We start from the raw sequence: 14552 nt of genomic DNA on the forward strand, positions 1-14552 counted from the left end.
CTCTGTACATCCTCCTTGCAGAAGTGTCTGTTCAAGTCCTTTCCCCATTTTTTATTGGGTTAGTTCAAAGACAGTTTTTAAATGGGCACACAAGCACTGCCCACAACTATCCCCACCTAGGGTTCATTGCAGAAGGAGCCAGCAGAAATTCCCATCTCCATTTCTCCCGGGAAGTGGTCTGACTGCATACATTCCTCACTGCAGCCCGAGAGTGCATCTTCTAATGAGCCTGCATATAGCTTTTGACCAGGATTCCCTCAGGAGTCTGAAAGAGCCAGTAGGCACTGTTAATGCCTTCTACTTCTGTTGCTACAAATGAAACCAAGCTTCCAGCTTGTCCCCAGGAGAAGCTTGTCCAGATACCTAGTGCCCCAACTTTTATACCTGCCACCACAGAGACAGGCCCCCACATTACCTACTTCTGAGAGCCAATGGGGCATGACATTTGTAAGCCCTCCAGAACCACATTAAACACAGATACTTTCCATGATTACTACCCCTAGGCTCATTGCAGAGGAAAGAAGCAAAAATTCCCATCTCCCAGTTTCTCACTGAAAGGAATTTGATTATACACATTCCCAGCTACAACCCAAGAGTCCAACTTCTCATCAACCTGCTTCTGGGTGCTGACTGGGATCCTCCCAGGACCTTAAAAGGGCTGGCGGTTACTTATCCTACCTTCTCCTTTGGGCTTGCTGCAACAATGAAACCAAGCCTCCAGTTTCTTCCTGGAAGGAATTTGTCCACACATCTAGCACCCTAACAGTTATGGCCGCCATCTGAGTAGCTCTAACAACTGAGAGGGCTTAGCATTTATGAATCCTGTGGGACCACATCGAACTAAGAGATAGTTTTATCCCCCAGACTCAGCACAGAGGGAACAGACAGAAAGTCCAGGCTCCCAATTTCTCCATGGAAGAGGTTTGACTGCATACTTTTTATAGCTATTGCATCATGGTCAAGCTTCTCATTAGCCTGCATCTGGAAGGCTGAATGAGTGTATGCAAACTCCCTGAATCTTCTCCCCCCAAATTAACCTGGTGATAAAACCAAGTCTCCACTCTTTCCTACAAGGAGTTTCTTTCCACACCTGCAAAAACTCCTGAACAAAATACTACAAAACCTCATTCAACAGCACATTAACAGGATCATACACCACAATCAAGTGGGATTTATCCCTGAGATGCAAGGTTGGTTCAAAATATGCATATTGATCAATGTGATATGCCATGTTAAAAGAACAAAAAACAAAACCACATTATCATCTCAATATATACAAAAACTACTTGACAAATTAACATTTTTGCATGACTTAAACTCTCAACAAATTAGGTATAGGACTAGACCTCAATTTAATAAAAACCATATATTACAAGCCCATAGCTATCATTATACTCATTACACTCTTTTCAACAGATGCAAATTTTCATCTAAGATCAGGAATAAGACAGTGATACCCACTCTCACCACTCCTAATCAATATAATACTGGAAGTCCTAGTCAGGGCAATTAGTTGAGACTTATTTTTTTAAAAAGAAGTAAAATTGTCTCTGTTTGCAGGTGACATAAATGCATACATAGATATTCCTAAAGACTATCAAAACTGTTAGAACAATAAACACATTTAGTAAAATTGCAGAATACAAAATATATACATAAAATTTGGTTGTGTTTCTATATACTAACAAGCTATATAACATAGAAATTAAGAAAAATCCCATTTAATAGCATTAAAAGAATGAAATACTGAGGAATAAATGTAATGAATGAGATCTGTACTCTGAAAACGATAACACATTGGTGAAAGAAACTGAAGAAAACACAAATAAATGAAATATATATCCATCGATCATAACAATTAATATTGCTAAAATGTCCACACTACTCAAAGCAATCTACTAATTCAATATTATCTTTATCAAAATTCCAATGACTTTTTTTCACAGAAATAGAAAATACCCTAAAATATGTATGGAACCATAGAAAGCCCTGAATAGCTAAAGCAATCTTGAGAAAGAGAAACAAACCTGGAGGCATCAGACCTCCTGGTTTCAAACTATGCCATAAACCTATAATAGTCAAAACAATGTGGTACTGGAATAAAAACAGACACATACACAAAAAGAACAGAATAGAGAGCCCAGAAATAAATCCATAAATACATGGTCAACTGACCTTTGACAAGGAAAGCATGAATACACAATGATGAAAGGATAATCTCTTCAAAAAATGGTGCTGGGAAAACTGGATATTCACATGCAAAAGAAAGAAATTGGTTTCTATCTTACACCATACACAAAAATCACCTCAGGATGGATTAAAGACTTAATGTAAGTACTGAAACTGTAAAACTCCTAGAAGAAAACATAGAGATAAAGCTTTTTGACAGTGAGTTTTTGGCTATAACACCAAAAGCACAAGCAACAAAAACAAAAATAAATTCATGGGCCAATATTAACTAAAAAAGCCTCTGAACAGCAAAAGAAATCTTCTGAAAAACAAAAAGGCAGCCTATAGAAAGGGGGTAAACTGCAAAGCATGTATCTATCTGATAGGGGGATAATATCCAAAATATATATTTAAAAACTCATACAACTGAATAGCAAAAAAGAATAAAATATGGGCAAAGAATCTGAATAGTCATTTTTCTAAAGAACACAAACAAATGCCCAACAGATATAGGAAAAGGTGTTCAACATCACTAATTTCCAGGAAAATTCAAATCAAATACACAATGAGATTAGTACCTTACACCTGTTAGGATGGCTATATCAAACTCACAAGTGATAATAAATGTTAGCAAGGGTGTGGAGAAAATAAAACCCTTATACACGGTTGGTGAGAATGTAAATTAATACAGCCTTTAGGAAGAACAGTACAGAGGTTTTTCAAAAAATCAAAAATATAACTACCATATGATCCTACAATGTCACAATTATATATCCAAAGTAAATGAAAACATGATATTGAAGAGATATCTGCACTTTCATGTTTATTGTGGCATTATTTACAATAACCAAGATATGGAAAACTATTTAAATGCCCATCAACAGATGAATGGATAAAAAAAGTGGTATTTTTATATGATAGAATAATATTGTTCAGCCTTTAAAAAAAAGGAAATCTGGCCATTTACAACATTGATGAACCTGGAGAACATTATGCTAAGTGAACTAAGCCAGATAGATAAAGATAAATTCTGCATGACCTTACTTATTTGTGGAATCTAAGAACATCAGACTGATAGGACCAGACTAGAATGATTCTTTCCAAAGGGTGAGGGTTGGGAATAATTGGAGATGTTGGTAAAAAGGTATAAACTTTTAGTTATAAGATGAATAAGTTGGGGTACTTAATGGACAGCATGATGATTTTAGTCAGTAATACTGCATCATATAATTGAAATTTACTAAGAGAATATATCTTAAGCATTCCCACTACAAAAAAATGTGGCTATGTGAGATGGTGGATGTGTTAAGTTGATCATGGTAATCATTTCACAGGGTTAATGTATATTAAGTCATGACATTGTATACCTTTCAAAATCATATTTTATAACCTAAATATATAGATTTTCATTTGTCAATCATACCTCAATATAGGTGTTAGAAAATAAAAACATTTTAATTAAAAAATAAACATTTGCTTCACTAAAATATTTTTAAAACATAAAAACCAGAATGCCATGTGATAACATATATAAGGTAATGAAATAAACTTTTACTTTTTCTTTTCAATTTTTTTATTTAATTATTTTTCAAGTATAGTTTTCTGTCTATTACTCCCATCCCATCCCACCCCCCATGCTCCCCCCTCCCTCCCATTTACAACCTTCTCAGTTGTTGTCCACGTATCCTTTATATAGGTTCCTCTAAATCCCTCCCTTATTTCCCCTGAAATTCCCTCCCCTCTCCCCTCTGGTCACTGTCAGCCTGTTCTCTATTTCAGTGTCTTTGGTTATATTTTGCTTGCTTGTTTGCTTTGTTGTTTAGCTTCCTGTTAGAGGTGAGATCATATGGTATTTGTCCTTCAACACCTGGCTTATTTCACTCAGCATAATGCTTTCCAGTTCCATCCATGTTGTTGCAAAAGGTAGGAGCTCCTTCTTTCTTTCTGCAGCATAAAATTCCATTGTGTATATGTACCATAGTTTTTTGATCCATTCATTTACTGACGGGCACCTAGGTTGCTTCCAACTCTTGGCTATTGTAAATTGTGCTGCTATGAACATTGGGGTGCATAGGTTCTTTGGGATTGGTGTTTTAGGGTTCTTAGGATACAATCCCAGCAGTGGAATTGCTGGGTCAAAAGGCAAGTCCAATTTTAGTTTTCTGAGAAAATTCCATACTGTTTTCCATAATGGTTGTACCAGTCTGCAATCCCACCAACAGTGGACCAGAGTCCCCTTTTCCCCACACCCTCTCCAACATTTGTTGTTTATTGCTTTGTTTATGATAGCCATTCTCACCGGTGTAAAGTGGTATCTCATTGTAGTTTTAATTTGCATCTCTCTGATAGCTAGTGATATTGAGCATCTTTTCATGTGTCTCTGGATCCTCTGTATGTCCTCCTTGCAGAAGTGTCTGTTCAAGTCCTTTCCCCATTTTTTAATTGGGTTAGTTGTCTTCTTAGAGTGAAGTCGTGTGAGTTCTTTGTATATTTTGGAGATTAAACCTTTGTCTGAGGTATCATTGGCAAATATGTTTTCCCATACAGTTGGTTGTCTTTTTATTTTAATGCTGTTTTCTTTAGCTGCGCAGAAGCTTTTTATTTTGATGAGATCCCATTTGTTTATTCTTTCCTTTATAGTCCTTGCTCTAGGGGACATATCAGTAAAAATGTTGCTGCGTGAAATATCTGAGATTTTCCTGCCAATGTTCTCCTCTAGGACTTTAATGGTGTCATGGCTTATATTTAAGTCTTTTATCCACCTTGAATTTATTTTGGTGTATGATGTAAGTTGGTGCTCGAGTTTCATTTTTTTGCATGTAGCTGTCCAGTTCTCCCAACACCATTTGTTGAAGAGGCTATCTTTACCCCATTTTATGTTACTGCCCCCTTTGTCGAATATTAATTGACTGTAGAGAGTTGGGTTTATTTCTGGGTTCTCTATTCTGTTCCATTGGTCTATGTGCCTGTTTTTATGCCAGTACCAGGCTGTTTTGATTACAGTGGCCTTGTAATACAGTTTGATATCAGGTATTGTGATCCCTCCTACTTTGTTCTTCTTTCTTAACATTGCAGCTGCTATTCGGGGTCTTTTATGGTTCCATATAAATTTTTGAAGTGTTTGTTCTATGTCTGTGAAATATGCCATTGGTACTTTAATAGGTATTGCATTGAATCTGTAAATTGCTTTGGGTAGTATGGACATTTTGATGATGTTAATTCTTCCAATCCATGAACACGGTATACGTCTCCATTTGTTTGTGTCTTCCTTGATTTCTGTCTTCAGTGTTGTGTAATTTTCTGCATACAGGTCTTTAACCTCCTTGGTTAGATTTATTCCCAGATATTTTATTTTTCTTTTTGCTATATCGAATGGGATTTTTTTCTTGATTTCTGCTTCTGCTGATTCATTGTTAGTATACAAAAATGCCTTTGATTTCTGGATATTGACTTTGTATCCCGCTGTTTTGCCAAATTCATTTATTAGTTCCAGCAGTTTTTTGGTAGAGTCTATAGGATTTTCCATGTACACTATCATGTCATCTGCAAACAATGACAGTTTTGTTTCCTCCTTTCCGATTTGGATGCCTTTTATTTCCTTTTCTTGTCTGATCGCTGTGGCTAGAACTTCCAATACTATATTGAATAGAAGTGGTGAAAGTGGACAACCTTGTCTTGTTCCTGATCTTAGTGGAAAAGCTTTCAGTTTTTGCCCATTCAGTATGATGTTGGCTGTAGGTCTTTCATATATGGCCTTTATTATATTGAGGAATGCTCCCTCTATTCCCATGTTGCTGAGTACCTTTATCATAAATGGGTGTTGTACCTTATCAAAAGCTTTTTCGCGTCTATTGATATGACCATGTGGTTTTTGTCCTTGCTTTTGTTTATGTGGTGTATTACATTTACTGATTTGCGGATATTGAACCATCCTTGCATCCCTGGGATGAATCCCACTTGGTCATGGTGTATGATCTTTTTGATGTATTGAAATAAACTTTTAACCAAATATTTTATATATTATAAAATTATTTATCAAAAACAAAGGAGAAATTAAGCTACTTCCAGGTCAGCAAAAGCAAAAATCATTCATTGCTGGGTCTGCCCTACTAAAAATGCTATAAGCAATTTTCAGTCGTTAGAAAAAGATACTAGATTTTAACATGAAACCATGCAAAAATATAGAGAATATTGATAAATGTAACTACATAGGCAAATATAAAACCACTATTGTATTTTTAGTTTGTAATTCATTTTTCTTTTTTCTCTCTTTTTAAAAGATTTTATTTATTTATTTTTGGATAGAGGGTAAGGGGTGGAGAAAGGAAAACATCAGTGGTTTCCTCTCATGTGCCCCCTACTGGGCACCTGGCCTAAAACCCAGGTATGTGCCCTAACTGGGATTTGAACCAGTGACCCTTTGGTTCACAGGCCAGTGTTCAGTACACACAGCTACACCAGCTAGGTCATGTAACTCTTTTTTTCTTCATGACTTAAAAAACAAATGCATAAAACAATAATTAAACGTGCATTATTGCATCTGTAATGTATAAAGATTTAGTTTATAACAATAACACACAGGGGACTGATGAATGAAAATATATAGAAGCAGAGTCATTGTATATTATTGAAGCTAACACCATATTAATTCAAACTGGGTTATTATAAGTTTAAGATATTAATTGTAATGGTCAATGTTTTGAGTAAGAAAGTCACTAAAAAGACAAAAAATGAAAAAAATTAAAATGGCACACTACAACAAATCAACTAAAAAATAAAAGAAGGCAATAATCTAGGAATTGAGGAACAAAAGTCATATAGATAAATAACAACAGAAGTCTTTTCTTATCAATAACTACTTTAAATGTTACCAAATGTTCCAATTAAAATGATGGATTTAAAAAACATATTCTATTCATATGCTGTCTACAAGATACTCATTTCAAATTCAGTGATACTAATTGGTTAAAGTGAAAGCATGGAAGGAGATATTCTATGCAAATAACGACTAGAAGGAAGTGGTGATGGCTATACCAATTTCAGAAAAAAGACTCTAAATGTCTTTTAAAACTGTCATAAATGACAAAGAAATACATTGTATATTGATAACGGGAGAAATCCATGAAGAACAAATAGCAACTATAAATATATACACACCTAACAACACAGTTACAAAGTATATGAATTAATAACTAACAGAATGGGAGGGAGTAGTAGATAATTATGTAATACTAGCTGGAGATGTCAATACTTCATTTTCAATATTGAATGGAACAGCTATATTTAAGATAAAAGGTAGAAAACTTAACAAGTCTGTAAACCAAATAAAACTAACAGACATATTCAAAACGGTTCTCTTAATAAGGAGACTATGCATTATTGTCAAGTGTACATGAAACATTCTCTAGAATAGAAGATATCTTAAGTCACAAAACAATCTTAATAAATTTTAAATGACTGAAACCATACAAAGTATTTTCCACAACTACAATGGAATGGTACTAGAAATCAGTAACAGAAGGAATCTTGGAAAACTCAGTATGTGAGAATGAAACAACACACTTTCTGACCAATATGTCAAAAAAGAAATCACAAGGAAAATGAGAAAATATACTGAAACAACTGAAAACAAAACATTAATAAAACCTATGTGACACAGTAAAAGCAGTGCTTACAGGGAAGCTTATGATTTTGAATGTCTACATTAAAAATGGAGAAATATCACCCTGGCTGGCGTAGCTCAGTGGATTGAGTGCGGGCCTGAGAACCAGATGATCACGGTTCAATTCCCAGTTGGGGCACATGCCTGGTTTGCAGGCCAGTTCCTGGCAGGAGACACACCAGAGGCAACCACACATTGATGTTTCTCTCCCTCTTTCCTTCCCTTCCCCTCTAAAGATAAATAAATAAAATCTTTTAAAAATTAAAAAAATAAAAAGGGAGAAATATCTAAATTCAAAAACCTAATCTTATAATTTAAAGTACTAGAAAAAGATCAAACTAATCCCAAACCAAGCAGAAGAAATGAAATAATAGATATTAGAACAAAGATAAGCAAAACAGAAAAATCAAAGACAATGGAAAGAATCAACATAACCAAATGTGATCCTTTAAACATATTGACAAAATTGAGACACTTTTATCTACACTAATGAAGAAAAAGAGAGAAACAGAAATAACTATAATAAAATATGAAATTGAAGATGAGACATTACAACTGACCTAACAGAAATAAAGAAAACGATTATTAGAGACTATTCTGAATAGTTGCGTACCAGCAAATTAGATGCCATAGATAAATATACAAATTCTAGAAAGATGCAAACTACCAAAACTGACTGAAAAATAAATAAAAAATTAGAATATACCTATAACAAGATATTTAACTAATAATGTAAAAACTTCCCACAAAGAATAGTACATGAAGAATAATTGGTGAGTTTTACCAAATATTTAAAGCATTAACACCAATTCTTCTCCAATTGTTCCCAAAAAAAGAGCAAAAAACATTTCCTAACTCATTCGATGAGATATTACCCTGATACTAAAATCAGACAACATAACAAAACTACCAATATCCTCTACAAGTATAGATGCAAAAATTCTCAACAAAACAGAATCCAGCAGCATATTAAAAGGATTACAGTACATTACCACATGGGATTTAACCAGGAACACGGGGTAGTTAAATATAAGAAGTTCAGTCAATGTAATATACTACATTAATAAAATAAGGGGAAAAACACATAATTATTGCAACAGATATGAAATAAATGTGTCAAATTCCACCATCCTTTCATGGTAAAAACTCTCAACAAATTAGAAAAAGAAAGAAAAGTTCTCTACATGAAAAAGGCCAAATATGAAAAACTTACAGCTAACATCATACTCTATTTTAAAAGACTAAAGCCTTTCCCTGTAAAATCAGGAATAAGACAAGAATTATCACTTCTGCCATTTGTATTCAACGTTGTACTAAAACTTCTGACCAGAGCAATTAGTTAAGGAAAAAAATTAAAATTATCCACATTGTACAGGAAGAAATAAAACTATCTCTATATACTAAAGATACAATCTTATTAATAGATAATCCTAAACAAGCCACAAAACCAACCTGAGCTACTAAACAGATTTAGTAAAGTTGCAGAGTACAAATAAACATACAATATTGACTGCATACAATACACATTAAACACTAGTCATAAACAATCTGAAAAAAATCATGAAAACAATTCCATTTATTAAAGAATCAAAATAATGAAATACTTAGAAGTAAATTTAACCAAGGAAATGAAAGATTTACACACTGAAAATTACAAAACATTGTTGAAATAAATTAACATAAGCCTAAATAAATGAAAATACATGCCTGTTAATGGATTAAAAGACTTAATGCTATTAAGATGGAAATACTTGTATAACACAAATCAATTAATGCAATTCCTTTCAATATTTAAAAGGCTTTTTCTGAAGAAATAGAAAAGCCAATCCTAAAATTAATATGGAATTGAAAAGGATCCAAAAGAGCCAAAATAATTTTGGAAAGAATAATGCTGTGATCTCATGCTACCCTGTTTTAACAGTTTAGAACAAACTGGAGTTACAATTAAATTATTGAATAAGCAGCCTAAATAGCCAACTGAAGACTAGCTGAAAAGGAGTCTTATAAGCAAGGATATGCAGAAGAAGCGACATGGAGACTAGTAGGAAGGGCAGAGGTGTGAAAAAGACTGGCAGGTTCCCAGGGGCAGTGGCTGAGGTTCTGGAAAAATATCTCAGCTGAGCCAGGGTTCCCCCTGAGAAATGTGGGTCTTAACCCCAAGCTGGGCTCCCTGGGCCAGAGCACCAGAACCAGAACGAGGTGCCACATAATATCTGGCTGTGACAAGCAGCAGTGTTTCTGTCCACCAACGAGAGGTGAATAGAGACACAGGCACCCTCTTAAAGGGTTAACACATTACATTTTGTTCACACCTCCTCATCCTGGACTTCAACAGAGGAAAAATTGAACTAGAGTCAGATGATGGAGTCTAGGGGTTTTGGCTCTGGGGAGAAAGCTGAAAGGACAGTCACCAGGACCCCTATGATGAGCCATTCTCTAAAACTGCAGATACCATCTTTCTGGGGTGTAGCACTCTCCTCAGAACAGCACTAGCCATGGGGAAGGAAATAGCCCCACTGTCTGATCTCCCTCTCATCTCACCTCACCCTGTGGAATTTATTCCCTGCTGAGAAGCATAGCCAGAAGCTTTTTCAGTGACTGAGCCTAATGGTCAGCCTAAAGGTGGTCAGGCAGAGGCAGATCTTGGGGTGCCTTAGTTCTCTCACTGACCTACCCCCAGGCCTGGTACTGGAAAAAGCCAGCCTTACTATACAGCAGGGGTGTCAAATTCACTTCCACCAGGGGCCACATCAGCCTCGTGGTTGCCTTCAAAAGGCTGAATGTAATTTCAACTCCTTAGAAGTTAAGGTGTAGTTACATCTATACAGTCCTAAAATTGTTTCAGCCCTTTGAAGGCAACCACAAGGCTGATGTGGCACCAGTGAAAATGAGTTTGACACCTCTGCTATACGGCTTGGTTCTTCCCTCACAAACCCAGGCCTAACAGAGGCAGTCAAAAACTGTGGATTGCTTTTAGCTCCAAACAGGTTGTCCAGGGTCAGTAATAGGCAGCATTTGACATTGGCTTATAGAAGAGTCCTACCCAACAGACCCAGAATCAAAGAGCCATAGCCAGCTTCAAACAACAACAGAGCAGGATCCAACAAGCTTCACAAGCAGCATATCCAAAGGGAAATCTCAGCAGGCACCAAACCCTGCTGAGGCAAATTCCACTTTGTGGGGTCAGCACCTGCACAGAAACTCAAATGACATGGTCAGGGTTGAACTTACAGTCAGCCAGACTAAGGATTGATCTCATGTGTGAATAGGCCAATAACAGTCAAGATTCAATTACAACAGGAGAACTCATATAACCCACAAAAATGGGCATTCCCAAAGTACCAAGCTCAGGTGATCAATGGGAATGCACCACTGGACCTCTCTGGATGCCCACCCACTACATAAGGTCACCCCATGTAGACTGGGAGTCACAGCAGATCAGTCTAATACATGGAAACAAATACAAAGAAACATCTAAAATTTGGAGACAAAGAAACAGGCCTCAAATGAAAAAAAATAGTAGAAATCTTCAGGAAAAAAAGGAGCTAAATCAAATGGAGGCAAGCAATTTATCTGATAAAGAGCTCAGTGATTTTTATAAGGATTCAAAACATGACAACAAAAGGACATAGAAACCATAAAAAAGAACTGGTCAGAAATGAACAATAGAATATGTGAAATGAATATACTAGAAGAAATAAATAGTAAGTTGGATGGAGCAGAGGATTGAATCAGTGATTTGTAAGACAAGATAGAAAAAAAAACTATCCAATCAGAGCAACAAACGAACAAAATTTAATTAAAAAATAAGGATAGGCAGATCCAAGATGGCAGCAGAGTATCAGGCAGCTCTGTTTATCTGCTTTCAGACACGGATAGGATTTGAAGTCAGAACAGAGTGGAGAGTAAGTGAAAGCATCTGTGACTGAAAGCTTACACGGAGGAGAATGTGGGAAGTGCACAGGAGCAGCAGGATCTGGCCCTCCTGCAGGGCATCCAGGGCTGATGGCCTAGGCTTTCCAGGCCAACCACCACCACTGCTCAGCCCAGCACTGCTGGCTGCACAGAGTCAGGGCAAATGTAGGTCAGCTCAGGACCCATGAGCCTCTTGGGTGGTGAGAGAAGGTCTGGGAGGTACAGGCTCCAGAAACAGCATGGGAGGAACAGGCAAGGCTGAAGACCTCTGGAGGGAGCAGGTACCCATAAGCAAATTGGGCCCTTCTGGTGCTGATTTCCAGGTGGGTGGTTTTGTGTACATTCTATGACTCTGGGTATCTCGAACAAACACTGCTGCGAGGTTGGGAGTTTCTCCCACTGCCCTAATCCTCACAGGTTTTTTCAGTCAGAGGTTTTGAGGCTTTATTTCCCCACACTGGAGCCTTGGGTTGTGCAGTCTGTTTTGCTCCCCAATTGTCCTCCCTGTTTATATGCATGAAAATGTAGGACCACCTGCTCTGCTAGCTGCTGCCTCACCTGGTCTACCAGCTGCCACCTTGCCATGAGTCCACTCTGCACAGCTGCCCGTCTTGGCCCCTCCTACCAGTCTGGATGAATGTTTCTTCTTCAACTCCTTGCTTGTCAGACTTCCATACAGTTCAATTTTCTCTCAGTTCTGGTTGTTTTTTGTTTTTAAATTTGTTGTATTTCTTTTGGTTGTGTGAGGAGGCACAGTGTATCTGCCTACGTGTCCTTCTTGGCTGGAAGTCTTAAGCTAGTTTTGGGACAACATGAAGCATAACAACATCTGCATCATAAAGTACCAGAAGGAGAAGAGAGAGAGCAAGAGATCAAGAACCTATTTAAAGAGCCCTGGCTGGTTTAGCTCAGTGGATTGAGTGTGGGCCTGCAGACCAAAACACCACGATTCGATTCCCAGTCAGGGCACATGCCTAGGTTGCAGGCCAGTTCCCAGCAGGGGACCCACAAGAAGCAACCAGACATTGATATTTCTCTCTCCCTCTCTCCTTCCCTTTTCCTCTAAAAATAAATAAATAAAATCATTTTTTTAAAAAAGAACCTATTTAAAGAAAGAATGGAAATGTTCATAACATGGTGAAGGAAAAGACACACAAGTCCAGGAAGAGCATAGAGTTCCAAACAAGATGGACTCAATGAGGCCCACAACAGGACACATCATAATTAAAATGACAAATGTTAAGGACAAAGAGGGAGTCTTAAAAGCAGCAAGAGAAAGAGAGTCAGTTACCTTCAAGGGAACTGCCATAAGACTCTCAGTTGATATTTTTACAGAAACATTTCAGGCCAGAAGGAATTGGTATGAAATAATGAAAGTGATGAAAGGGAAGGACCAACAACCAAGACTACTTTATTCAGCAGGCCTATTATTTATAATTAAAGGAGAAATAAAGAGCTTCCTAGACAAGAAAAAGCCAAATAGTTTCTTACCACCAAACTCATATTCCAAAAAAAAGTTAAACAGACAGATTTAAGAAGAAAACAACAACAGAGGAACATACTTAAAAGAATAAATATCAAAAATTCTGTGTCTACAAATAATCACTTTAATATAAATGGCTTTAATGCTCCAATCAAAAGACATAGCATAGCTGAATAGAGAAGAAAAAAAGACCCAGCCCTGGCTCAGTGGCTCGGTTTATTGGAGCATGCACCAAAAGTTTGTGAGTTTGAGCCCCAGTCAGGGCACATACCTAGGTTGCAGTTTCAATCCCTCATCAGAGTGCATAAGAGAGGCAACCTATTGATGTCTCTCTTTCACATATCTCACCTTGTCTCTCTCTCTCATTTCCCTATTTCCCTCCCTCTCACTGTAAATACAATATAAACATATCTTTGGGTGAGGATTTAAAATAAACAGAAAACAGCCCTGGCTGGTGTAGCTCAGTGGATTGAGCCCAAGCCTGCAAACCAAACAATCTCGGTTCGATTCCCAGTCAGGGCACATGCCTGGGTTGCAGGCCAGTTCCCAGCAGGGGACTCACGAGAGGCAACCATACATTGACATTTCTCTCCCTCTCTCCTTCCCTTCCCCTCTAAAGATAAATAAATAAAATCTTTAAAAAAGGGACAAAAACTATAAAAAATTTTTAAAAAATAAACAGAAAACAAAACCCATATATGTACTGTATTCAAGAGACCCACCTCATAATGAAAGTTATGAGACTAAAAGTAAAGTTACACAGACTAAAAGTAAAGGATGGGAAAAGATATTTCATGCTAATGGAAAAAACCGTGCAGTGTCAATACTTGTATCTGACTAAACAGACTTTAAAACAAAGGCTATGCCAAGAGACAAAGAAGGACACTGCAGATGAGACTGGGTGCATTCAAGTTGATATGTCCATAGACTTAGGGTGGTAAAACACAATATGATGTACAGATGATGTACTGTAAAATTATATACTTGAAATGCATATAACTGTATTAACCCATGTCATTCCAATAAATTCAATAAATAAAAAAGAAGTATACTATTTAATGATACAGGGAGCAATTAAACAAGAGGATATAGCCCTTCTAAACATTTTTGCAACCAACTTTGGAGCACCTAAATATGTAAAACAAATTTTGATGAACATAAAAGAAGAGACTGACAGTAATATAGTCATAGCAGGGGATTGTAATATCCCATTGACTTCAATGGACAGATCGTCCAGACAGAAGATTAACAATGAAATGGCAGCCTTAAATGACACACTAGATCACAATGATTTAACAGATATCTTCAGAGCATTTCACACCA

This window comes from Sturnira hondurensis, unplaced genomic scaffold (assembly GCF_014824575.4).
Source record: "Sturnira hondurensis isolate 20B ecotype Veracruz unplaced genomic scaffold, ASM1482457v3 Scaffold0004786, whole genome shotgun sequence".
NCBI lineage: Eukaryota > Metazoa > Chordata > Mammalia > Chiroptera > Phyllostomidae > Sturnira > Sturnira hondurensis.